General features: G+C 40.0%; 1 protein-coding gene across 3 annotated transcripts in view; it reads left to right on the forward strand.

The window, feature by feature from the left end:
* Nucleotides 1-1,158: 1,158 nt before the first annotated feature.
* Nucleotides 1,159-27,290, forward strand: part of LOC119508109 (synuclein alpha interacting protein) — a 144,292-nt gene continuing 118,160 nt past the window's right edge. For 2 of the 3 annotated variants that reach the window (XM_037801564.1, XM_037801567.1), the window contains exon 1: nucleotides 1,159-1,403. The gene's annotated coding sequence lies outside the window, so the exon portion shown is untranslated. Of the gene's footprint in view, nucleotides 1,404-22,379; nucleotides 22,492-27,290 lie in introns of all 3 variants that reach the window. The other variant, XM_037801566.1, reaches the window with a different exon arrangement.

Raw genomic sequence — 27,290 nt, forward strand, 5'->3', positions numbered from 1 at the left:
CTAGATAACTTCCCAGAGAACAGTGCTGCTCTTGTCGTCTGGAACTGGCACACGAACAAGGATGCCTCTAAACTGGCGAGAACTTTCTTTCTCATACTTTTCTCTGGAGCAGCTTTAGGCGAGCAGCCATACCCTGGAGCAAGAATGGGGTCCTCAGTGGTTTTGCTGAATAAGTTTCTCCGAATCACCTCGCCTGGGAAAGCGATTTCTTAAAACCATTTAAAGCTTTCCAAACGGCAAAAGCAAGAGCATCGTGTGCCAGGGTTACAATGCATCCACTTCCCTGATTTCATTTCGGAAATAAGGAAGGAAAGAGCTGGTCACCACCGAGGGCGTTGCTGACGCCTTATCCAGGAGCGTCTAAATGAAGAAAGGAACGCTGAAGGGCCGTTGATGTATTAAAATGTTGAATTAAAAAGCTATTATTACAGACCGAAGTCTCCTCCATCCACCACCCACACTTGTGCACATAACATTCCGGACAAAGTCCCCTAGCCCTTTGCTCCCTGGCGAAGCCCTCTAGAGTGAGAGGACCCCCTCCCGGAGGTGCGGGGGTGGGGGAGCGAGGAGGAGGGGAGGGAAGGTTAGAGGCTGAAGACTCCAAACCAACCAGAATACCCTGCCAAAGGGATTCTCGGGCACAACTAGATTTTTCAGAATAGTGCCCACGTCCCATTTCCCCCCTTCCCTATTTTCTTTTCTTGAAGTATGCTGGGACCCTGGAATTGGGAACCAATGAGGTGGCAGCGGTTGACTCATGGATCACGGTGAGGGGCGATTTTCACTTCCAGAGGGAGAGGCCGCGAAGCAGTGGAGGAAGGGGGGTTGGCGGGAAGCAGGGGCAAAAAGTAAGAGAGGAGGAAACGAGAAACTCAGTTGGGGAAAAGCAAAGGCCATAGAGGTAAAAGAGCGAAAGGTAAAGAAGAAGAAAGAGCAGGTTTGTGGACACGAGCCGGCGTGGGAGGGGCGTGGGCTGCGCGGGGGGCGCCGCGGGGAGGGCGGGAAGAGTCTCTGTCACTCAGGCTGAGTGGGGCTCTCCGGCTCCGGGGGCGGGCGCGGGGGATCGCGGCAGCTGGAGGGCGCGGCGGCTGCAGCAGCCTAGGCAGTAGTGACCGCGCCCCCGTGTCAGGCCGTGCGCCGCGCTCCGCGTCCCTCCGCGCCGGCTCCCCGCCGGGGCCGCCTCGGGGCTGCTGCCGCCCGCGCGCGCCCGTTGGGGGGACCCGGGCTGCAGGGCCGGCCGCCCGGCCGCATTGTGACGTAGCGGGGCCGCCGCAGCGTCTCCGCCGCCCGCCAGCCCGCTCCCGCTGCGGCTGTTCCTGCTCTCTCCGCCGCCGTGCATCCGTCAGTCCATCAGTCCATCAGTCCGTCCGCGCTCTGGAGCCGCCCGCCGCCGGGCCCCCTGGGTGAGTCCAGATCGCCGGCGGGCACAGCGGGGAAGCCAGGGTCGGCGCGGCGGGCGGTTCAGCCCTTCCGAGTTTGCACCGGGCGACCCGGGTGGGGGTCGCCTCTGCTCTTCCGCAGCCCACGGGCCGCCTTTGTGCCGCGAGTCGGGGCTGCTTCGGGCAGCGGCGGCGCCTCCGCGGAAAGGGTTTGGGGAGAGATCGCTATAGCAACCGCGGTTGCGGCCGTGGCTGCCAAGAGGCTCTTCTACCCAGGGAAAGGGAGAACAGCCCCCAGCTCAGTTTCCAAAGGATTGTTCTTTTCATTTGCCCGCTTCGTGTCGTTATTCTTGCTGCCACCTCGGATGGTAACGGAGGCTGGAATGGGCAGTGTCGCGGCTCTTAAGAGCTGAGGTAATGAGAGGCGAAGTAATAATAATAGCAACAGTATTAACAACAATAAGAAACGCAAAAGGGGGATTCCTGGTGCTGATGCCACCCAAGCGGAGCCCCTCGCCCATTACCACCGTGGGCTCCCTGGCTGCCCCGTCCAGCCCCAGCTCCGACCGCCTTCCTCCGGCGCTGTCCTGGGTCTTGTCCACGTCGATTTCGGGGGGGGGGGGGGGATGTTTCTCTCTTGGCCTTATCTCGTGGTGATGACTTTCATCTGCAGGTAAGTGAAGCGGACTGTTATTTTGGCTATTGTCGAATGCTACGTTTTGTTTATTTCATTTTTACGAAAGAAAAGGGGAAAATTATGAGCCATTACTGGCAGCCATACAGTTTCCACAGGAAATACTAGCATTCATTGAGGAACACGCTACTGCTTGCAGGGAAGAAAGTCTTTAGGAAACAAAAAGGCAACAGCATTGTTGCTCGTTTTCAATGGACCGCTAGGAGGGGGCAAACGTGTTTTTGTTTGTTTGTTTTTTCCTGTGGGAGCATTGCTTTCCTTGGGAAAGTTAATTAAGGAAGCATTGCTTTGAGTGTCCTTTTTTCACTTCCTCGAGGCTGGGCACGACACTTTTCCTGGCTGTTGCTGACAAGTGCCCATCAAAGAGCCCCGAGGAAGGGAGAACTGCTGCTGGGCAGTCTCACCACACACTACGTGCTGTGGAGCCCGGCCAGGGAGCAGTTCGTAAAACGAAATCAAGGCTGTCTGGGGAGGTTTATGAGGATTACATGTGTGCAGAATATGTCAGTTCTCCAAGGTGTAACTCTAAACACGTAATTTTCAAGTGCACTCGTCGCTGAATCTGCAGGAAGGCAAAAACCTATTTCTCCTATTATGGAGCAGACATCCCAGTTGGGAATGGTTTGAAATCTGTATTTCATTTGTACATATTGAAATTTTAAAAGGCAGAGAACTAGGTGGAGGAAAGCAGCATGTTAATGTGTACACTTCTGGGAGAGAATGTCTGTTGACTATTTCTGATGCTTCTCAATGTTAAATTACATTCGACATGGTTCTAGTGTACCAAAACCCTTCAAGGTGTTCTTAAAATATTTGAAGGTTTGACATTTTGGTACTAATCACAGAAGTCTCTCTGGAAGACGATATTAACTGAGGGTTACCCATAACCAAAAATATGAGTTTCCCAGTTCTAGTTTTGGAAAGAAGAAGAAGAAGCTTCCCTTAAGGATCTTTGGATAGCCCAGAAATAAAATATAAAAGGGGAATTAAAAAGAAGGAATATAATTTCAAATATAAATCTCGTTTTCTCCATAGCAATCATTTCATAAGGAAAGATTACAAGATAATAGATTTGAAATTATGCTATGTTTATTACTTTGCCATTTATCATTGGTTAATGTCCCAAAAGAAATGACTAAAGCAAATGAATTTCTCTGTCTGCTATGCCACAACCTTGCTAATTCCAAGCAGTTGTTCCAGTGCAGGTGTGCAGTGAAAATACAGAACAGAGGCCAAGAAACTTTTGTGTGTGCTGTTGTTTTGGAAGGAATTGTAACAGTACTTTACCACTCTTAAGAGGAGGGAAACCCACACAAACATTTAATACAAACAAATATACTTTGATATTATCAGAGAAAGCCTCAAGCCATTTTTCTTGCCAGATTTAAGGCATTTCTTGTCAAAGGAGGAAATATCCCAAAGAGCAGGTGCATCATTATAAGAAACACAAGGGAATTTCTCTTTTAAATGCAAAATCTAATTGAACAGCAACAAGAGAATCAGTGACACTGAGAATAGAAGCCTTGTTTTTGGCAGTCTGTCAAGTTACGGTTGCAAAACACGTAGGAGAAATATGTGTCTTGGGAGAAAAATAATATCCTGCTAAAAATCAAACAGTTGCTTCTGTGGAAGTTTTACTCTTATATACTTGTTTCCTTGAATCCCTTTGACTGTTATGTAGATGCACTTGCAGGAAATAATTTACTGAAAATGAATCAATAAATTGGTCATGAATTTCTTTAAGTTTTTAAAGTTAATGATCAAAATATGTGATGAAATGATGACTATTAACTGATATGATGGCTCAGCCCTGGAAAAGTACTAATTAAGTCCCAAATAGTTGTTGTGTAATTATTTTATGCAAAAATGCCCAGTCTCTTCACAAGGATACCCGAAAAATTAAATAATAATATACACCACCAAAGAAGACATTTTATAATAGAGTGCCCAAGACAGTAAATATTAAATGAAAGGGAATTTGGAGGAGAAAATGAGCAAATAAGCTTAGGTGATTTATCAGTTCTCCATTGCTGCATAACACATCACCTGAAAACATAGTTGCTTACAGCAACTACTAATTTAGTTAATGATTCCGTGGTAAGCAATATGGGCTGGGGACAGCTAGGTGGTTCTTCTGCTGCTCTTGGTTGGGGTGCAGTCAGTCATCTTCTGTTAGCTGGTGGCAGGATGATCTAGACTGGCCTCACTCATATGTCTGGCAGTTATCAGTCTGCTGGCCAGATTAATAGGCAACTGGGCCATGTGTTTCACATCCTCCCTCAGGCTAGCCTGGACTTTGTTATGAGGTGGTCAGACCAGGTTCCAAGAGCAGTAAAAAAAGCAAGCCCCAATGCACAAGCACTTTTTAAGCCTCTGATTGTGTCATGCTTGCTACTCTCCCATTGGCCAAATCAAATCACAAGACCACCCTAGATCGAAGGGGTATAGAAAGACTTCATTTATTAATGGGAGGGAGCTACAAAGTATCGAAGCCATTATTACAATTTACTACAGGTTGGAAATTGCTTGGTTCTAGCAGATGTTTTCTGCTAAGGAATAGTGGAATATTAGTTAGGGCTGTGGATAGCCCAAAATTTAAGTTAATGAGTTGCCCTATAAATTATTGTCCTGTAATTTTGTTCTGTAAACAATGAATAGAAATGACACAAGGATGATAAAATTTTAGCCATATCCTTCTTAACAGTGGCAGGGTGCTTTGGAGACAGTAGCCTGATGGCAGAGTTTGCAGAGCATTCTAGTAACCTGGTGGGAGGTGAGAAAAGCTCTGACAAAGGTAGAGGCAGTGAAAATGGAAAGGAAGGGATCAATCTGGGAAAGCCCACGTTTAGGTCTAGATGACTGATTAAAGGGGGTTAGTGAATGCACAGAGTCAAGATCATTCGGAGATTTTAAAAAGCTGAAGTGACTAAAAGAGTGACTGGGCTGTTATAAGAAATAGAGAAATCAATAAGTGATTTATTTGGGGGGAGGAGAAATATTCAGTTCCCAGAAGGTTGATTAAGAGAGATGAATTGAATGTAAAAGTACTTTGTAAGCAGCAGAGTATAGTATGTTAGCTATTGTTTAGCAGAAAGTCACTGTGTTCTATTGTATATCAGTTAAGTTTCTTTAGATGTAAAGCAACAAGAAACAAATGCAAAAATGATGTTTATTGGCAAGTCAGGGAGATGCCCTAAGGGCCTAAGGGAAGTCAGAAGAACCACTCTCAGGATGGAACCAGACTGCTCTGGGTCTGGGAAGTAGGAACTGATGTTCTTTCTCCTGAGGCCCTGCAGGATGTCTGCCCTTGGGGTGCTCTGCTTAAGACTCAGCATACCAGGAAAGAGAACCCCTTTGGCCTACATTGAGTGCCTCCTACGCAGGAAGCATTTGATTGACAGACCCACCAAGACAGCTCCCAGTGGAGAGTAGGTACTTTCTCAAGACATTATCAGAAGTGGGAATGAGTCCTGGATGGCAAAACCAACAAATGTCCACCAGAGAGGGGCACTTGAAGATTTATTTGGGGCTAGCTGCTGTGATGACAATTGAGGCATATTTACATAGAGATGTAGGTCCATTAATAACAGTTGGGTCCATGCTGGTGGTAGGGTTTACTGAGGGAGGGAGAGTGAAGACAGAAAGCAGGGCCCAGCACAGTGCCCTTAGGCAGGCTCCTCCATAAATGTTAGTGGATGTTTTATTAGAGGGGAATTCTAAACAGTTTCTGTTCTGTCTTTCACCTAAGGGCTCAATCAAGGTGCTGTTTCACTGGTCTCGTTTTATAGATGGCCAGTTTGAAATTCAGATGGTGTCCTTACCATCAAGTGCAGCTGTTGGGCCGGACAGAAACATATGGCCTCTCTAAATTCGCAGTTTGTCTGAACAGCATACACAGCTGCTCTTTGTGGAAGGGCCTTGGATGGACCAGCTGAAACCCAAGCATACACTTTTATAGTTTCTATTGCACAATTCTAAGAATATTGAAGATACTCCATAAATGTTAATTGAATGAGTGAATATGCTATTATCTGGTGCAGTAAAAATTTCCAAGCCACTCTGGTCTGGCTTTTCATTATTCAGGGTAGAGTTTGCTTTAAAGTTACTAAATGCCTTTGTAGATTTACATGTTTTAATGTATTCTCTATTCATCACAGGAATATTTGCTTTTTTAATCCACCATTCATGGAAATAAACCCACTTTTAAAAAACACAATTGTTTTTACTCTCTGAATTTGTCAGGACTCTTGAATGCAAGTGACAGAAAGTCCAGTTTTATACTTGCTTCACTAGAAAGGGGCATATGCTGGCTCCTGTACTGGAGCAGTTCTGTAAGGCTCCAATTCTGATTTCTTCACTCCTTCATGGTGATAAAATGGTCATCAGCAGCTTCACGCTTAATCCTTGAAGCAGAAGTGAAGAATTCAAGATTAACTCTAATTAGATGGCTTTGATTACACACAAGTGCCTGTGGCCAGAGATTAGAACACATCACTTGGCTCAGCACTGATTATGTGCCCAGCCCTGGTGGTATGTGTGAGGAGTGGAGGAGCAGGGAGGGTGGGGGCCAGCAAAGCCCTCCTAAGCCATATGACCTCAGAGCAGAGACAGGGTGTTTTTAAAACAGAATATTCAAAAGACAGTGGATGCTGTGCAAGCAAAACAGCAAATACCTTCTATTCCATCTGTTTTCTGTGGAGGACATTACATCCTCTTATTATACCCGCCAGCCCAAAACCTGGGAATGCTCCTGATCTGACCTTCTCCCTGTCCTCCTCCACTAATCAGTCACCAAGGCCTCCTGCTCCACCTCTCAATCTTTCTTCTCTTCCTCCTTTAGTTTAGATCCTCCCTGTTTCACTCTTCACAAGTCATCTCTAAAAATGATGCCTCCTCTCTCTCCTTCCAATCCATCCACCTTACCACTTGTGATGGTTAGATTTATGTGTCAACTTGGCCAGCAAGCACTGGCCTAAATGTTACTGCAAGGACATTTGTGGCTGGTTAATAAACCAGAAGGCTGGTTTATTAAATCATCGGTCAGTTGACTGCACCTGTGGCTGATTGCATCAACGAAGGGTGTTTCTTCCACAATGAGAGAATTCAATCAGCAGGATTTAATCCAATCAGTTGAAGGCTTTAAGGAAGAGAGAGAGAGGATGTTCTTTCTTCTTTGGCTAACCAGCAAAACATTTCCTAAGAAGTTCATCAAACACCTTCATCGGAGTCGCCAGTTCAGTGCCTGGCCTATGGAATTTGGACTTGTGCATCCCCACAGTAGGATGAGACACTTCATAAAATCTTATATGTACAGATATCTCTTGTTGATTCTGTTTCCCTAGAGAACCCTAATACACCACTGACAGAGTGTTCTAAAAAAAAAAAAAAAATGCAACAACAAATAGATAAAATCCAATCATGTAATTCCCCTCTAAGAAACATTTAGAAGCTTCTCATAACCCTCACAGGAAAGTCTAAGATCTTGACTATGAATTACAAGGTTCCCCATCTTTAGCCCACATTGTCCCCATGCTGTAGCTGACCTGTAGACCTAAAGTCCCCAGATGCTCCCTTTTCTCTCATTTTCGGGCCTTTACCATTGCACACTCTGTTCTCTCTGCAGAATACCTATCTCCTTTCTTGATCTGCTGAATATCTACTTATCCTTACAAACTCAACCCAAGTATTGCTTTTTCAAGAAGGCTTTGCTGAACATGCTCTCCTACCTATCCTCTGTATCATACATTACTCATCTGCCTGTCCCTCTGGACTGAATGTCTTGAGAGCTGGACTGTGCTTTCTCATCTTTGAATATCTCTGTGTCTCATACTTTGCTCTCCCATCATATATTCTCAATATTTTTTGAATGCATGAATGAATGGAAACTGTGTACTGAATCATTCATCTTTGGGTTTTTAATGTGATTATTGTTAGATTTATTCTATCCTCTTTAACTAATTCTCATATTTCCATCTCAGAATTTTGGATGTGAAGACAAGTCCTCTTTGAAGTTGCTCCACAGATAGTTTTTCAATGGATTTTCAAACTGTCTGTATGTCTGTTTTTCACTTGGTCTCTAAGACCCACCTTAAAAAGAGGTTGGAAAGTATAAGTGGCCCAAAGTAAATTTCTAGGCTAAAATGTGTTGTTCAGAGACAAGATGAGGATATTTCAGGTGGCACTTTGTGTTGGGTGCTTACCAGGTGACTTACAATTATTTTCTTATTTAATTATCACAGCAGCCATGGGAAAGAGATATTATTATTAGGATGTTTTTTTAATATTTGGGGAAACTGAGATTCAGAGAGTTTAAGTGGCTTGTTTGCCACTAAGCATCTTCTCCCTGGTGATTGGTGAGCTGCCAGACACTCAGCTGGGTTGTTGAAGAATAGAATCAAACTTTGATTTGGACTCTTGCAATTCATATGTTATAACTTTTTTGAACATAACAAGTAACCAAGTGACCACCTTCGCAGAGTAAGACATTTCTTTGCTTTCCTAGAAAAGAATAGGAGAGAAGTCCTTGGAAGTCAATTGTATCAAAAAGACTACAGATAAAGATCTATTTAAAGAGATAAGTGTCCAGTACTATATTTGAAATTAAGGTAAATTTTTACCTTAAAAATTCCAATCATATACCTGTTCTCCTGCTACTGCCAGACAAGGACCTCTTATAGAAGTTGTAATGCCATATTTAAAATATAAGCCTCTTGAAAAGGCATTGAAAAGGCTTGGTTTTGAGGGTCACTCAGGGAGTTATTGTATAGATACATAAAATGAGCTAAACACTTTGGAAAACACAAAAGCTTAGTACTTCTTAACCTGTTTTCAGTGTGAGAGCCTTCTGGGGTTCTGATAAATTTATGGATTTTTGCGTCGGAGAAAACAGATGTGTATGCACACACACACATACCACTTTGCATTTTATTTTAGGAGGTTCAAGGATCTGTGGAAGCCTATTTATGGATTTCCTAGGGCTTCATGGATCTATATTTAAAACCCTTTTTAGAGTTTAAAAGCTCTAATGAAGAAGAAAGATAATAGTGGTTGTTGAGTATTTACCATGTGTCACATGGAACCATTCATTGAGTGTTTACTATATGCCCATCCTTTAGAAAAATGTATGATATCTAACCAACCCTCTAAGACGTGTATGCCCTATTTTAAGTGATCAAGAGTGGGACTCAGAGAAGGAACTTACTCAGAGTTTCCCAGTTGGCAAGTGCTGAGTATAGAATTAAACCCAGAATCCAGCTCTGTATAAATAGTACTTTACTCTGTCTCCATGTTTATCCATCTTACCAAGCTAGTCATAAGACCTATGCCAGTGAAATTTGGAGTCTGTTAGTGCTAACATCCCTCAGCCTCCAATTTACCTTGTTGAAACATGGCCAAGTGGTGCTGCTTCTGCTGCAAGAGCCTCCTGGAATGTCACCAGTACAGGAGCTGCCAAGGGCCAGTTAAGATCTCCCTCCTCCTTCAGCCATCACAACTTCTTTATATGTAGGGCAGATAACATAATTACAGCTGTGGCACTATCAGTTATGTCATCCCTAGGTGAGCTCCCAGCTCATTCCTGTGTGCAGTTTACACAAATGGAAACTTTAGCTCAGCAGATACCCAACAGCAAAACTGTAAACTCTCCATTCAAACCCTGCTCTGGATGTTTATTGAGGAACTGCTTTAGGCCAGGCTCTGTCCTTGGAGCTGTGGGTCATAGCAGTAAGCCTGATGGACACAGATCCCGAGCTCATGGTGCTTACATCTAGCTTATATCTAGCCTGGAAAGGGCTAATAAATAAAGAGTGCTAGGTTTTATGAAAAAAAAAAGGAAGTAAAAGGATTTATTCTCGAGTTTCTCTGCAACCTCAAAACCCTGTCTAGTCACAAAATGTTGTCTACTTCTCCAGCCCTTTCCTCCCCTAGGTGTTTAGGGAGCTTTGAGTTTCTGGAGGCTTAGTTCACAGAGTTGAGGGGATACAGAGACAGAGCAGTTAATCGCAGTCCCTCTTTGCAGATGAGAAGGCACAGGGACCAAATGACTTAACTGCAGACGATGGGGTGAAGACAGAGGTAACTGGTTGATCTGGTCCCCAGAAGAGCACTGCTTATTGGAAACCACAAGCTGCTTCTTACATATTGGTGATGTGATTGCTGTCATTGTTTTGGCCTTTATAGTCTGGACTTTGCTGCAAATGAATCTGGCAGGCAAAAATTCCTCGGGAAGGAAACGCATCTCCAGTCTCTGTTCCTTCTTTTAATCTCTGATGGGTTTCCATGTGTGTTCTCTTTTCCCTCATTCCACACTTACTTCTTCCCACTTGCCCACTTGCCCCAGAGGCAGCTTCCCCAGATTTTCTCCTAAAATGTTGTCTTATGACTGCTTAGACCAGCACTGGCCAATAGACATATAATGGGATCCACAAATGCGAGCCACTTAGGTAATTTTTAATTTTCTAGTTGCCAGATTAAGAAAAGTTAAAAGGAGGAGGTGAAATTAATTTTAATAATATATTTATTTAATCCAAATACAAAGAATATTAGCATTTCCACAGGTAATCAATATATAACTTGTTAGTGAGATATCATACATTATTTTCTTCAAACTAAGTCATCAAAATTCTGTGTGTATTTTATACTTACAGCACATTTCAGTTCAGACTGCCCATGCTTCCAGTGCTCAGTAGTCCTGTGTAACTAGTGGCTCCTGTAGTGGGCAGCAGGCTTGGGCTCCAAGGAGACCCTGAGATTGCCCAAAGGCAAATAAGTGCCTGCCTTCTCTGTCCCCCTCAGATCTTAGTTCATACCTCTGGTGTCTTCACTACGTGAGATGTTATATATAGCTGGCTGTGTGCTAGAATGTGGGCTCTGGGGAGGAAAGATTTGCATCTCTAGGAATTGCATTCAATACATGGCTAATGAATTAATGAATGGGGGAGGTTTTATGTAACCCCAGGAGCCAAAGGTATTGGTATATAGGTGCCCACCTCACCATCCCGGCCTGCTGCCTCACCTCCGCCACTCAGAGGCTCTGCCCCCACCTTTCAGTCCCAGCCACCCAAGAGCATTTGAGTCCAAATGAATGGGCAGGAGGCCTCTAACATCAGAATGGATATTCTAGCTGAGAATTGTACTGAGCCTATTCATGTCTTGTTCAGCTTTTGGTTTACCTCTTCTAATAGTGAAAACTAGAGGAACTTACAAGCAGTCTAGTTTTTAATGGTATAATTCAATTAAAAAGATGCAAAAATCGGCACAGACCAAACATAAAAACAAATATTTATCTACAGATGAAGCCTCCGACTGAGATTACATAAGGGCCAACTGACATATAGAATATTAAATATACAAGGAAAGAAGAGCCTGCACCAGGGAGCTGTTAGAGTCATCATGACAAGCTTTCTCTATGTTTCCAGTGTTTTTAGAGTCATTGCTATACCCCCTGAGAGACAAGAGATTTATGTCCTGAGTAAATTTGCTTTTGCACATAAGAGTATTTAAATTTTGTAAGTGCTTCTTACCAACTAATGTGCATGCGTTTGCTTGTCTTCTTTACCCTTAATGATAAATTTTACTTAAAAAATTCATACAACCAAGTTTAAAAGATTGGTACCCCCATAAAACCATACTAAACTCAAATAAATTCACCAGTTTGAGAATGGAAAAAAGTATTGCTGTTTGAGCTAAGTTATATAAGCTTTTTAAGAGGGATTTTTTTTCTTTTTGGTCACAGAAAAGGGTATGGCTACTTCTCACTTAAAGAGTTCATTGAAATGAAAAGTAGAATTGGGTATTACCCCAGGTTTACCTTTGGTCACCAGTATCAACCTGGATTGTTCATTGACCTGCTTGGCATTTTTGTTTCTCAGTGTGCATATAGGAAAAGCAAACCCTGCTACCACACACTATATATTAGGAAGATGAATGAAATCCAGAAAATGTTTTGAACAATTTCTCTCTCTCCCTCTCTCTCTCTCTCTCTCTCTCAAAAAAAAAAAAAAAAAAAAAAAAAAAAAACCTATTTGGAACTTTGGAACAGTTTGAAGTGAGGTAGCTTGCCAGTATCTTTGTGAAGTAAATTCTTAAAAGTTAACAAAAATCATAGCATGCATCTTATGGTATATAATTAAACATTAGTCATGTTTAAGTAATTTGATGATCTCGTCTTTAATACAACAAGAATGGTTCAAGATAGACACAGCTTTGCATTTGTTGGCTCCAGTTTTGAGAATACTGCTTTCATTTGGGTCTCTTAAAAAAGAATTCGTGTCTCTCTGTAACTATAATATACTTCTTCAAACATGATGGCTCTGGTGTGCTGTGTTGGTGTAATTGAAAACCTATAAAAAGGCTGAGAGCTACTTTTGAATTGGCTCGGTGAACTTGGACTGGATTTGTCAAAGTGGTGAAAGGTTTAAAGGAATTTTCATAAATGAGGTCTCCAAGCTGTGTTTTAACCATAGAATTCCAATGAACTCCAAGGCCTGTGAACTCAAGAGACCAGTGCCTCAGAGGAGAACAGTCATATAGAGATGGAAATAAATGATTCATTTCCATTCCCTGAGTTCTGCAGACGTAAGCACTCTTAGCCAGTGATAATCATAATTTAGCAGCACTGTTGCACACTAAAAATACAATTTAAAAGTATAATCTTTAATTAAGTTGAGTACTCACAGATTAACATGGTTACAAATCTTGAGCCCTGGAAGTAGTACAATGTTTACTCATGTTGCTAGGAAATAGCAACGCTCTTCTCAAGTTACAGATTGATTTGGTGAGAAGAGGGTTGTGAGCTTCTCCCAGCAAGAGACTTGCTCCTTTCTTCTCTCCTTCATAAGGTATGTAAATGTATTTCAAGCAGCAAAATTCCTGCACACTCAGGGCTTTTGTTGGCAATGGAAGGCGCAGGTGTGTGCACCTAAATAAATATTCAGAGGATGTTTGAAAGTGATTTTTTACCTAGAGCTCCTGGATGAAGTGAGCATCATAGAATATTTGGGTTTTTAATGTAATGGATTTTTCCATTTGTTAGAATCATCAAGAGAACAGATTGCTCTTTAAAATCTAGTTATTGTGAATCTTATTGATGGTTTTGCATTCTCGCCATTAGTGGGAAAACATCAAATAAGTATAGAGAGTTGATCCAGGTTGATGGTTTTCCAAAATCATTAAAACTTGTATGTAGGAAACTAACTCTGCTTTTCTTTTCTTTCTTTTCCTCCCTTTGGCAAACCTCACTGCATGACACATTGTACAATAGTTTTAAAAAATGCAGTGCTAATGCTTGCACAGCATGAAGGGAAGCAGCTATGCCAGCTCACTTGCCTTGCCCCTGGAAAAGACGGAAGATTGCCATGTGCTATTTCAGTCAGGATCAGGCATGAAAGAGTGGCCTCCCCAACCTCAAACACGGACCTAAGAACAAACCCAAAGGGTCAAATTCCCATTTGATCTGTTTGAGGCATGGAATTTGCACATGGGGCTGGTATTTCAAAGCAAGCGACCTTCCCAAGAGATGGCGGAATAGCAGAATACTTGATTGTCTCAGGGAGCAAAATTGGAACTAGGAAGCCTTGTGCTTATAACAGGATTATACCTTGCATCCAAGCCGACATCTGGGGAGAATTAAGGGAGATGGCTGCTGGGGGGCAGGATCATGACTGCACTCCAGGATGTGTGCCCAAGACCACCCTGGTAATTAGCACACTTTTAACCACCCTCGGGATGATTACTGACTCATTACTGTAGAAAGCCAGTTGTTGATTTTGGTAGTAATTGCTTTTCTCAGTCTGTGCAAGTGGCTAGCAGCACTGGTAAGTACTATGTGATCGATATATGTTGGCTGAATAAATGTATCCTTCAAAATGTCTTGCAAGTAAGTACATTCATAGTATAAGACATAAGGCTTACTCCATTGCAGTAAATAAAGGCTAGGAGCTTAGTTTCTCAAAAGACTCATCATGTTACCCGTGTTATCTACACTCAGAATATCCCTTTAAAGAAGGGTACTGTCAATCAAGTGGGCAAAATGCCACATGATGAAAAATGTATTGCTCAGCCAGTAGTTGGAATAAGTGATGGAATTGTAAGAGGCATAAGATCTGCTTTTTAGAAGGGAATTTGGAGCTTTGACAATGAGGTAGAAAGGTAAGATAACAATAAACATTGACACACAGCTTACAGACTTCTTGGGCTCAGCACCTTAATACATGTGTGATTTGGGGCAGCTTATTGAACTTGATATTTTGACACTTCTTCCTTTCTTCATTAACAAATTCTTATTGATTACCTCTTTCACACGAGGTAGATCTTGGATGTGAGTGATAACACGGGAATAGTGGGTATTGGTCCTCTCTAAACCCTTCTCCATTTGCTCTGTGTTCTTGAGATGCTGGCCTGTATGGTCTTAATCTATGGGCTCCTTTGTTTTCTGGCTTCAGGTTGGGTTTGGCCAGTGGGAGGCCTTAGCAGGAGATTAGAAAGCAGGTAGAGAGAAGGAGCTATGTATTCTCTGGGCTCCTTCCTTACCAGGTTGCCTCCTCCTGCTGAAGACCGCAGCTCCTGTTTCAGCCTTGTCCCCAGAGCTGCTCTCTGGGTTCTGGTAGGCATGCCCTCCCCAAGCCACTGTGGGCTCATAACTGCTCTCCTTTAGTCTTACTAGCTCATGGAACTGTCCCATTTCTTGCAGTTTCTCCACACCCTGCCCACACCTTTACAAATGGTCCCTTTATTAAACTCTCCTCAGATTGCATTTGAGTGTGCCACCTATTTCCTCTCCGGAACCTAACTGACACAAATGCTTACCTGCCTTAGAGGTCTTTTAAGAATGGAAAGATTTAGATAGAATTCAGTACATTTGGCACATACTAAGTATTCACCAAGGTTGAATTATAATCATCATTAACTTTTGTTACAAAGAATTGGGTTTGCAAAGTTAATTATTGATGCATTGTTCTAAAATTTTAAAAAGATGAGAAGAAAACAACAATTAGCTTGCAAAGGTTAAAAATGGTTAAAGGGAAACAGAGAGGCTGAGGGCTTAAGGCTGCACAGTGCTCCAAGGGCACAACTAAAAAGTGAATTAAGGATATTTGACTTTGTTTCTTTGTATTGGGTACACAGTGACAGCATGTCTGGAAAAGAAAGTTGCAAGTTTAAAGTATTTAGTAAATTAAAACACAGACTACTTTGGATAATTTGGTATACCTAATGTAATAAATAATAAACCCTCTTCATAACCACTAAATAATAATTGGGTTGACTTGTGGACAACTTGGTATCTTCAAGTTAAGTAGTTACTGTAAGGACTGGGACTAAGCATTTTCACACTTTTACTCTGTAGTTTCAAGACAGGTGATCCTCAGGACTGAATTTCTTATAGGCTCTTGAGGATAGATCTATTTATTTATAATCAATGCTGAATGGGAGACCACTTTTGTAATGCTTGTGTAGTAGATTTTCTGCTCATACATGTTTTTCTGACTTCTGTGTTACAGCTCTCATTTGTGAATCACATAAAAATAGGTCACTCTGTGATATTTAGAGTCATCTTGCTTATGACTTACAGTACAGTTAAACTGTTTGTCAGGAATGAAAATAAATTCTGTAAAGAAGTACTGGTCAGTTTGAAAAACAAAACATGCTACAACTTCTTTCCAGTTGATAATAAACTTGTCATCACTCGTTGAAATTTCATACTATGTGGATGTACCTTTCAGTGCCTTGGAAAAATTGCCCAAGTGCTCTCTAAAAAACTAAAAGGAAAGTGAATTTCAGAACTGTCTCTTTTTTACAATTAAGTAGAGTCAAGGGAGGGATCACAATTTGAAAAGTCTTGTGATGTCAGTCCAAATAAGGATTTATAGATTGTCCCTTCTGTGTGAGGAGCTGAGTAAGCAAAAATAAATACCCTGTTGCAGAAAAGCTGATGCTTCTAGAAGGAATTATTGTCATTTGAACTTTTGGATCTCTTTTTTTTTCCTTTAGCATTTTCTTTAAGGTCAACCCCAGGTAGGGTTCCTGCCTGCTTTCTTTGTAAAGAACATGCTTTTCATATATTGGGTACTTAGCAAATATAAAATTTAGCAACTTTTATCTATCTATCTGTCTGTTTTTTATTTATCTATTATCTTTGAATTATCCTTTATGGAGGAGATATAACATCATAGTGTCACAATGGCCTCCCTATTGGTCCTAATAAAGCTGCCTATTGCTTTGTTCTATCCCTGTACATCTGTTTAAATTTCATCTCCTTATTTTTGCCTTGAGTGAAATACAGTGACGTTTTCCCTAAGAATTAGTATATTCAATGTAATTATTATTCTAAATGATTGCACTGTTTTTGCCACATCAGTACCAGTAACGTGGAAATCAAATAAAATTCGTAGTAGATATATACCAAAAATACCACATTATGCTCAAGAACCTTGTGTGGCTGTTTGCCAAACAAAAATAGTCATGAGTTCTTTAAAGACTGATGGTGTTTGCAGAGGGAGGACTTTACGCAGTCATTCTATAAACATGGCTCCTTTTCATGTGTGCAGACAAGTCTTTTCCTTCTAAGAACTTGCTCTCTAATGGAGTAAAAAATTTTTCATATAGACAGTAGAGGCTTGGCCCAAGCTCTATAGTAGGAAGGAGGAAGGAGCAATGAACTCCACCTGGAGTGGGAAGGAGGGCAGTCATATTAGCAAGGGCTTCCCAGGAAAGGTGACACTTGGTTTAGAAATAAAGGTCAAGTGGATGTTCATAGGTAGACAATTTTAGAGAAGGGCTTTGAGTTCTGACAGAACTTAGGAAATTGTAAGTATTTTGATGAAATTTCACAATAAGATCTGTATGGTGTAGAGTGGCAGGAGATAATGGTAAAAGGGTGGTTGGAACCAAATCTTTATCCTTTTCCCATTGCTGAGAAAGGGAACTTATATAGCTTTATCGATGAATGCTATTAATAAATAATCCTACATAGAGTTTTGAGTCATCCATTCCCAAGGCTTCTACTATCCCCTGTGTTGGTGACTTCCAAATTTGTATCTCCAGTCCTGGACTCAAGATTCTCTTTGCCTGGTGGACATCAGCATTTTAATGTTTCATCAGTTCTCACCCATCCCCCCAAAATTCACTGCCTTTCCTCTGAAAATCTTGGATGTCTCCCAATTTCTGAGTTTAGTGAATGGCTTTCCAATCAGAATTCTGGAAATGATCTGTTACTCCCTTCTTTTAAACCTCCCAGTATCCCCCAGTATCCAAACATGCAAATAAGTCTTGCCTTATTTGTTAAGCTACCCTCGACATTATTGTCTCTTTTTCATCTCCATTTTTAGTATCTTAGGTTGCCATCATTCTCCTCGATTCTGCATCAACCTCTGAACCCAATTCTACTCCTTTCAGATCAGTTCCCACGCATTTTCAAGTTCATCTCTAAAGTTGATTGCATCAGTGATTGTGCTAGTAATTTTTTTTAGTAAGTTCTCATTGTCTTCAGAGTAAAATTCACCATCCTTAGCATTGCATATAAGCCCTTATGACTTGGGCCCTCCTTACCCTTCCACATGGATCTCATGACCTCTTCCCCACCTTTCTCCAGCCTCATTGAATGACTTACAGCTCCCTGAAATTTCTCAGTTCTGTTTGTCTCTGGGAATTTTCTTATTCCTGTTCCCAGCTTTCTTAGCCTGTCAACTAATTTCTCCTGACCTCTACCTCCAGCTAAGTTGGAGTGAGGTGTCTCCTCCTTTGTGCTTCCACAACTGTGTGGTGATAGATTGCTTATTTTTTCTCTGTCTTCACTGGACTTAGTGCCAGGGAACGTGTCATTCATGTCAGCCGTATTCCCAGTGCTTCATGTCTGGCACATAGCTATAACAAAAATGATACTGTTGACTAAGCACTTATTATAGACCAAGCATAGTGCTAAATTCTTTACATTTCATTATCTCTTTTAATCTTCCCAGAAACTTTATCAGGTAGATATTTTCAAAAGTCACCATTTTACAGATGAGAAAATTGAGGCTTACAGAAGTTAAGTAATGGCTTGAAGTTTGGACACCTAGGAAGTGGCAGAACCAGGATTTGAATCCAAGTTGTTTGACTTCAGAACCCATTCTAATAAATAAATGGGTGAATGAATGAATGAAATAAATGAGAAATAGACATTAGGCTAAATGGCACATTCCATGTCCTCAATAACTTACTCCCTTCTCTCTGCATTTTTGCTGTAATTTGATACATATTGATGAGGTTACTGCAGGAGAGAACTCTTCTCTCTGCCCTTCCCCTTTGTTCTCCTATACCTATTTTCTGACCAAAGCATTCTGAGTTTTTGGTGGAAACATATAAAACTGATCATATTAATTTTATACCACCAATTCAGAATATACTTTATGGCAGCATAAATAATAATGCATGAATAAATAAGACAAGATAAAATTCATGTTGCATTCCGTTTTCTGTAAGTGCAGAAAAACTAACCTAAACTGACTTAAAAGGGGGAATTTATTGGCTCATGGCACTGAAAAGCCCAGGGGAAATTTTTGCTTCAGGTTCAGGGCATAGGTTATATCATCATGGCTCAGTTTCTTTCCATTTCAGCTCTTCTCAGACTGCCTTTTCCTTTTGGTAGCAGTGTGACTGTAGAAGCCCCAAACTTCATATTTTTCTGTTCAAGGCCTGAGAGAAAGAGTGTCTGTCTTTCCAAGATTTTCAGCAAAAGTCTCAGTGTGTTTTATTGGCTGGTTGGGTACTGTGCCCATTCGTGAACTAAGGTAGTCATGAGAAGTGCCATTGGACAATGGGTTTAGGTGTGGGGAAAAACAAGTTCAGGCTATGCTTTGAGAAAGGTGTAATGTGTCAGAAAAGTGAAAAATATAGAGGACTAGACAAGAGATTGTTTCAGGGAGTCCAATCAAGACAGTATTTTAACAAACCCAGTGAGAGTTTAAGAAAGATTAATCCTAGGACAGAGGCAGTACAAATAGATGGTTGGATGGTTGGATGGGTGGATGGATGGATGGATGGATGGATGGATGGATAGATGGGTGGACTGATGGGTGGATGAATGGGTGGATGAATGGATGGGTGGGTAGATGGGTGGATGGATGGTTGGATGGACAGACAAATGATAGAAGACAGAGCCCATCATGAATGTGTTCCTTAGAACTCACTCAGGAACTCAATGATTTATTTAATTCACAAATCTTAATAACTTTGGTGCAACAAGCTTATTAAGATTAGAGGAGCAGCTATCTGATGCAGGCACAGAAGTAGTCTATATGGCAACAGCCTAAGAGGAAACAAAGTTAAAGCAGACATATCATGAAAGAGTAGTATGAGATTACTTTTAAAAATAGATATTTAAAATTTTAAAGCTGCATATAAAATTAAATTAGGTTCAATATTAATTATTCAAGTAAGTACTGTAGTATGTTATGTAGTTTAGAACTCTTTGAATTGAAAATGAAGATTTGGGAAGAGTAATCTTAAGTTTTAGAGGTTGTCAGTAAAGAATAATAGTTAAAAGTGTGGACTCTGGAATTAAGGTCCCTGGCTTGAATACCCATTTGCCATCTGTAGGACCCTGACCAAATTTCTTAACCTCTAAAAGGAAGGTAACTTTTTGTTGGGGTGTTTTGAGGCTTAAATGATAAAAAAAAAAAAAAAAAAAAAAAAAAAAAGCATGTGCCATTGTAGCATAGTGGAATATAGCAAGCACTCGGTAAAATATGGGCTTACCTCCATGTACAATTTCTTAGCAATTCCTCTACATAAAATTCCTAGTGGGAAACTAAGCAGTTACTGCTTTTGCACTTCAAATTATATTTTTGGCTGGCTTTCGTAATGTTTTGTAGTCATGCTATAACAGGAGGAAATTCATTTCAAGGAACTTCGTGTTGTTAGAGTGCAGTCTAAGTGCATTTGGTTTTCCTACAAAATTCCTGAAAAAAGTGAGGTGAACAAATGTTAGTCTTGAACAATCACTTCATGCACATTATATTTAAGTATGGTCCCTAGTTAATTCCTGTTTGGTAGGAATTCTCAAGTTCATTCGTTTAAATGTTCAATAAGCAGTCCTGTTTACTATTCCTTATTGTAGCTACTTTGTCAAACGTCTTAACAGGAAGAACCCTTAAAATCATGCTGGTTTCCAAATATTCAGAAGATATAATTAATCCCTAAATATTTTAAGGTGTGTCCTTAAGTGTTGCCCAGAAATTAAAAAAAAAAAGTCATTGACTTAAAGACTGATAATAAACAATAAATGAATGATAAACACCTGTAATATTAACCTTAGTAATGATCATCTATCCGCTTTTTTAGCTTTTTTTGCCTTCCTTGGTTTCTTTGATTGGTACAGACTCAACACGTTTGGTGTCTCCTCTCAGTCCCGCAGTTCTTTGTACTTTTCCTTGAATTATTTTTCCTTCAGAGACTTACCCCAACTTAACTTATCCTATGTTTATTTTTTTGTTTATTGAGAATGTAGACAATGTGGGCTAGAATATAGACTGATGAGTGCAAGACTTCCCTTTATTCACTGCTGTATTTCCCAGAGATAGCACGGTGCCTGACCCATAGCAGAAATTCAGTAAATATTTATCAAATGAATAAATGTACAGATAGAAATCTGTGCTTGGTAGAGAGTCCTAACCAAGATGTGCTGTCACATGAGTGTTTTGGTAAACATTATTTACTGGTTATAAGGTAATACTTGTTCACTGAACACACAAAATTTGGAAAATACAAAAAAGTATCAATAAGAAAAAAATTTAAATCTCCAACTCTTAGACTAAGATTTAATACTTGTGTGTATTTTCTCTCTTCAAGCGTTTGATATTATAATAAGGTAACATACTGCATATATTAGTTGGTACCCTATGTTTGTTCACTTAATATTGCATCATAAGCATCTTTCTATATTTTTACAACCTATTTTATCAAGACTTCTATCTAAAAATGGTGGAATGAAGATGAATTTTTCCCCACCCTCAATAAAACAGAAATTATTAAAAACAGATGGGAAAAAATCCATCAGCTGGGAAACAAGTACCTGGCATCAACCCCAGAACACAAACCTTGAAGCACAACTGCCACTTCTGTTGTATTTGGATAGAGGGGAAGGTGGACATAAGAACTTGCACTCATCCCCTTAGACTTTAAGCAAGATACAGATTTCCCTCCAATTAAGTGCACTGCCGTAAAGGATATCTCCAGTGTTCCCTGAATTTTGTGACAACATCGAGCTATGGATGAGCTGGGAGAGATGTGGGGAGTGACGTTATAGACATCCAGATAGTGCCACAGAAAGACAGAAAAAATGGAGATGAAGAAGAAACAATTCTGATGTGCCATTTAAATTTTCTTTTTTCCTAGCCTGCTGGCTGATAAAGCCTGCTGAAAGTCAAATGGGGAAAGGAGGGGAGCTGGCAGCAATTCCCTTTAGGGCCTTGCTATGAGTCATGTTAGAGCAAGCAGTAGGGGCAGCAGGTGACAGAAAAGTAAGGATTTCTGGAAGAGCTATCCAGGCTTCTAGGGAAATGTGTTATGTATTTCAGACCCTGAGAACATACTAAGACACAAAATAGTATTTGGGGAAATGCAAGAGTTAATACTTTCTTCCTAACCTATTTGGTAGACAGATACGGCCAGTAGGGAGAAAATAACCCATTAAGATTAGAAGTAAGAATGAAATAGCTGAGCTTGTACCAACTTTTTGTAGTTTACAGAAGGAGGTTAGCACGGAGATAGGAGCCATAAATCAAAGATTAAGCAACATGGCACAATAGGGCATTTGTTTCTCTAATTGTAAAATGAGCTTTGCAGCAAAAGGTGAAGCTGAGCTTTTCAAATTGCTGGACTGTCACTGCTTATTTATGAGCCAAGATAAAACTCATTTTTAGATAAATGACTAAATTGAAATACTATAATGCATACCATTCAAGTGCTGTTATGGTTTTAAAATGTGACTATAAAAATGTCACATTATTACAGAACCTATTTGTTGGTTAGGTATTTTCTGAGTCCTATCTACTCAGTTTATTGACTCCCACCAAGTTTTACTACTGCCTGCCTTGCATAGCCAATGCCCAGTAGCTATTGTAAAAGCCAGATATAGTCCTTTCCACTTCATACTGTCCTGAAGAATCTCAAGAACTCCTTAAACCAGAGCTGATACTGTTGCCAATGATATTAGATGAAGTAGAAATAAAGGCACTTTGTTGGCAGAGACCATACTTCATTTATAGAAATGCAGTAGGCTCTTCTAAATTCAAGTTCATATCTAATTTGAAAACCTGTATCCTACATTCCAGTGGTCTGTCATTTCCCTTGAATGCTCAAACTGTCATGGTGATGGACTGTGGGAAGATGGCTGAGTAGAAGGCTCCAGGAATCAGTGTCTCCAACAGAACAACTATAAAACTGGTAGGAACTATCTGAATCAACTATTTCAAAACTCTGGAGTCCAGTAGAACGTTGAACAGCATCCAGGGATGAGGAGGAGGGGTGGTAATTTATGGTAAATACCTGTAAATTATTATCTTTTTACCATCACCCATCCCCCACTCTTGCAGCAGGTGGCAGTGGGGTCCAGAAGATGGCATAGGTTGCTAGTGCCAAAAAGGAGCATAAAAATCCACTTCCCCTAGATCCATTTGGGGGGTGGTGGTGTAGTGTGAGAGAAAGACTTAAATAGGATACACCCCCTCAGTTGGAGGAGGACAGTTGAAGAGCTGCATTTGCTGGACAGGGGCTGAGACAGAAAAGCACAGGAATGAGGAGCTCCTGGCACCTTCCTGGCCTCTCCTCATACCCTCCCTAAGACAACATGGAGCTGGCCAGCACTCCATTTGTGAACCCCTGGCCTTGTTCTGGTTGGGAAACACTGAATTGGGAAAGGCAGCTTGAGACAATGAAAGCAATATAAGAAACAACTGAGGGGGACAGCCTAGGGCAAAGGCTTACCTTCCTTGAGTCTACAGTGGAAGACCCAGTAGAAGAAGCAGATTGGTTTGCTGGGAAGTAGAGGGACATTCAAACTATTGTAAACAGAGGAGTTCCTAAGGCCATAGCAAGCACAACCCAGGACAAGACTCAGGCCCAGAAAAGACAGAGAGGACCCTGCACTTTGCATTCTGCTTGAGCAGGCCTTCCTGGTAGGTGGACTGAACTCTGACTGAGAGCACCAGCCAACAGAAAGCCAATTTGCAAAGATGGTAGAGGGGTTTTTGCTTAGGTTTTCTTGGTATTGGTAGCTCTTAGCACTGAAGAAAATCTCTGTCATTTCACCAGCTGGTTACAAACTCAAGAAACACATATCTCAGGGAATGAATCCCGGAGTTATCATTTAAGAATATTAAAATGTACACTGTGCAGATAAAGATTATGAGACAAAAAAAGAAACAGGAAATAATGGCCCATCCAAAGGAAGAGGATAAAAATCCAGAAAACATCAAGAAAGAAAACCAGATTGTGGACATACCATACAAGGACTTTTAAAAAATCATCTCCAATATGCTCAAGGAAATGAAGTAAAACACAGAGAAAGAACTAAAGGATGTGAGGAACACAGTGAATAAACAATATGAGAATCTCAGAATCTCAATAAAGACATAGACATTTTTTAAAAAAGAATCCAAAAAGAACTACTGGAATTGAAGACCACAATAACTGAAATGAAAAATTACTAGGAGGGTTTCAACAGCAGATTGGAGCTGTCAGAAGAAAGAATCAGTGAATTCTAAGACAAGACAATTGGAATGAGTCAAGCTGAGGAGCAGAAAGAAAAAAGAATTACAAAAAATCAAAATAGCCTAAGAGACCCCTGGGACACCACCAATTATACCAATATACACAGTATGGGAGGGCCAGAAGGAGAAGAAAGAGAGAAAGGGGCAGAAGGAATATTCAAAGAAATAATAAAGAGGAGAAAACTTCCCAAACTTAGCAAAAGACGTGACTATGCACAGCCACAAAGTCCAGAGAATGCTAACAGGATAAATGTGAAGAAAAATATACTCTATCATATACTGATCAAACTGTCAAATGCAAAGGATAATGAAAGAAGTTCTGAAAACTACAAGAGAAAAGCTGTGTGTTATGTACAAGGGAGCCCCAATTAGATTAAGTATCTATTTCTCATAAGAAAACATGGAAGCAAGAAAGTAGTGGGTTTAAATACTTAAAGTGCCAAAAGAAAACAATTGCCAACCAAGAATTTTACATCCGGTGAGACTTTCTTTGAAAAATGAGAAGGAATTGATTCTCATCAACAAGAAGTTGTAAAAATTATAAATATGTATGGACCTATTAGCAAAGCCCCAAAATATGTGAAAAAAATGCTGACAGATTTGAAGGGAGACTGTAATATATCATTTTCAATAACGGATAGAACATTTAGCTAGAAGATCAGTAAGAAATAGAAGACTTGAATGATATTCTAAACTATCTAGACCTGACAGACATATATAGACCATTCCATCCAACAACAACAGAATACATGTATTTCTCAAGTGCATGTGGATCATTGTCCAAGACAGACCATATCTTAGGTGGCAAAATAAGTCTCAATAGCTTTAAATATTGAAATCATGCAATGTATCATCTCCAACCACAGAGGAATGAATTAGAAATCAATATCAGAAAGAGAAATGAAAAATCCACAAATATATGTGGTAATTGAACAATGTACTCTTGAACAACCAAAGGGTGAAAAAGGAAATCACAATGAAAATTAGGAAATATTTTGAGGTGAATGAAAATTAAAATACAACATACCAAAACTCATGGGATGCAGGAAAGGCAGCACTGAAAAGGAAATTTATATCTCTAAATGCTTACATTAAAAAAGAAGAGTGTTCAAGTCAGAGACCCAACCTCAAAATTGGAAGAAATAGAAAAAGAAAAGCATACTAAACCCAAAATGAGTAGGAGGAAGAAAATATCAAAGATTAGAGTGGAGATAAGTGAAACAGAGAATTAAAAAAACAGAAAATCAACAAAACCAAAAGTTGGTTCTTTAAAAAGATGAATAAAATTGACAAACCTTTAGCTAGACTGATGAAGAAAAAAGAAAGATGGCACAAATGAGTAAACTCAGAAATGAAAAGGGGAACTAAACTACCAACCTCACTGAAATAAAAAGACTATAAGAGTATACTATTAGCAACTGTATGGCAAGAAATTAGAGAACCTAGATGAAGTAGACAGATTCTTAGCAACACACAAATTACCTACACTGACTAAAGAAGAAATAGAAAAATCTCAACCAACCAATAATGAGTAAAGACATTGAATCAGTAATCAAAAACCTCCCACTAAAGAAAAGTCCAGGACCTAATGACTTCATGGGGAATTTTGCGAAACATTCTAAGAAAATTAAGCCTGCTCAAATACTTCTAAAATGTTGAAGAGGAGGGAATATTCCCTAATTCTTTCTACAAGGTCAACATCACTCTCATGCCAAAGTCAGATAAAGATACCAGAAAAAAAGAAAATTACAAACCAATATCTCTCATAAATATAAATGCAAAAATCCTCAGCAAAATACTAGCAAACCAAATCCAATAGCAGATTAAAAGAATTATACACCAAGATCAAGTGGGATTTATCCCAGGTATGCAAAGGTGGTTCAACATAGGAAAATCAATTAATATAATACACCACATTAACAAAATGAAGGAAAAAAAACACCCGTGATCATGCCAATTGATGCAGAAAAGCCATTTGGCAAAAGCCAGCACCACTTATTGATAAAAACTCTTAGAAAACTAGGAATAGAAGGAAACTTCTTCAAAAGGGTAAAGGGCATATATGAAAAACCCACCACTAACATGCTTAATGATGAAAGACAGAAAGCTTTCCCTCCAAGATCAGGAACAAGACAAGGACACCCACTTTCACCACTGTTCTTCAACATTATACTAGAATTTCAAGCCAGAGAGATTATGCAATAAAAAGAAAGAAAAGGCATCCAAATTCAAAAAGAAGTAAAACTTTCCCTATTTGCAGATGACATGATCCTATATAAAGAAACTGAAAAATCCACAACAAAGCTCCTAGAGGTAATAAATGAATTCAGCAAAGTGGCAGGATACAAGATCAACACCCCCAAATCAGTAGTGTTTCTATACACTAGCAATGAACAAACAGAAGAAGAAATCAAGAAAATAATTCCATTTTCAATAGCAAGTAAAATAATAAAATATCTAGGAATAAATCTAAGGATGTAAAGAACTTCTACACAAAAACTAAACAAATCATTGCTAAAAGAAATCAAAGACCCAGATAAATGGAAGGCCATTCTTTTATAGATTGGAAGACTACATATTGTTCAGATATCAATTCTACCCAAACCAGTTTATAGATTCAATGAAATCCCAATCAAAATTCCAACAACCTTCTTTGCAGAAATGGAGATGCCAATCATTAAATGCATATTTTATCATGAATGTAAAATGACAACCCACTCAATGGGAGAAAATATTTGGAAATCACATATGCTGAGAGAGTTTAATATCTAGAGTAAAGAAAACCTTCAACTCAACAACAAAAAGACAAGGGGACCCAAATAGTCAAAGCCATCTTGTAAACAAAGAACAAAATTGGAGGACAAACACTTCCCAAACTTAAAACTATTGTAAAGCCACAGTAATCAAAACAGCATTGTACTGGCACAAGGACAGACACATAGACCAACGAAATCAAATTGAGAGCTCAGAAATCAACTCTCACATTTGTGGCCAACCCATTTTTGAAAAGGGGGCAAACTCAACTGGGAAAGAATAGTCTCTTCAACAAATGGTGTTGGTAAAACTGGATCTCCATTTGCAAAAGAATGAAGGTGGACTCCTACCTCACACCATAGACCAAAATCAATTCAAAATGGACAAAAAAAAAAAAAAAAAAAAAAATGTAAGAGCAAGAACTATAAAACTCCTAGAAGAAAACATAGGGAAGCATCTTCAGGGCCTTGTCTTAGGCAATGGTTTCTTAGATTTTATACCCAAAACACAAGCAACAAAAGAAAAAACTGATAAATGGGACCTCATCAAAATTTAAAACTTTTGTACATCACAGACAGGACTTTATCATGAAGGTAAAATGACAACCTACTCAATGGGAGAAAATATTTGCAAATCACATATGCTGAGAGGGTTTAATATCTAGAGTAAAGAAAACCTTCAACTCAACAACAGAAGACAAACAGCCCAGTTAAAAATGGG

This window comes from Choloepus didactylus, chromosome 13 (assembly GCF_015220235.1).
Source record: "Choloepus didactylus isolate mChoDid1 chromosome 13, mChoDid1.pri, whole genome shotgun sequence".
Classification (NCBI taxonomy): domain Eukaryota; kingdom Metazoa; phylum Chordata; class Mammalia; order Pilosa; family Megalonychidae; genus Choloepus; species Choloepus didactylus.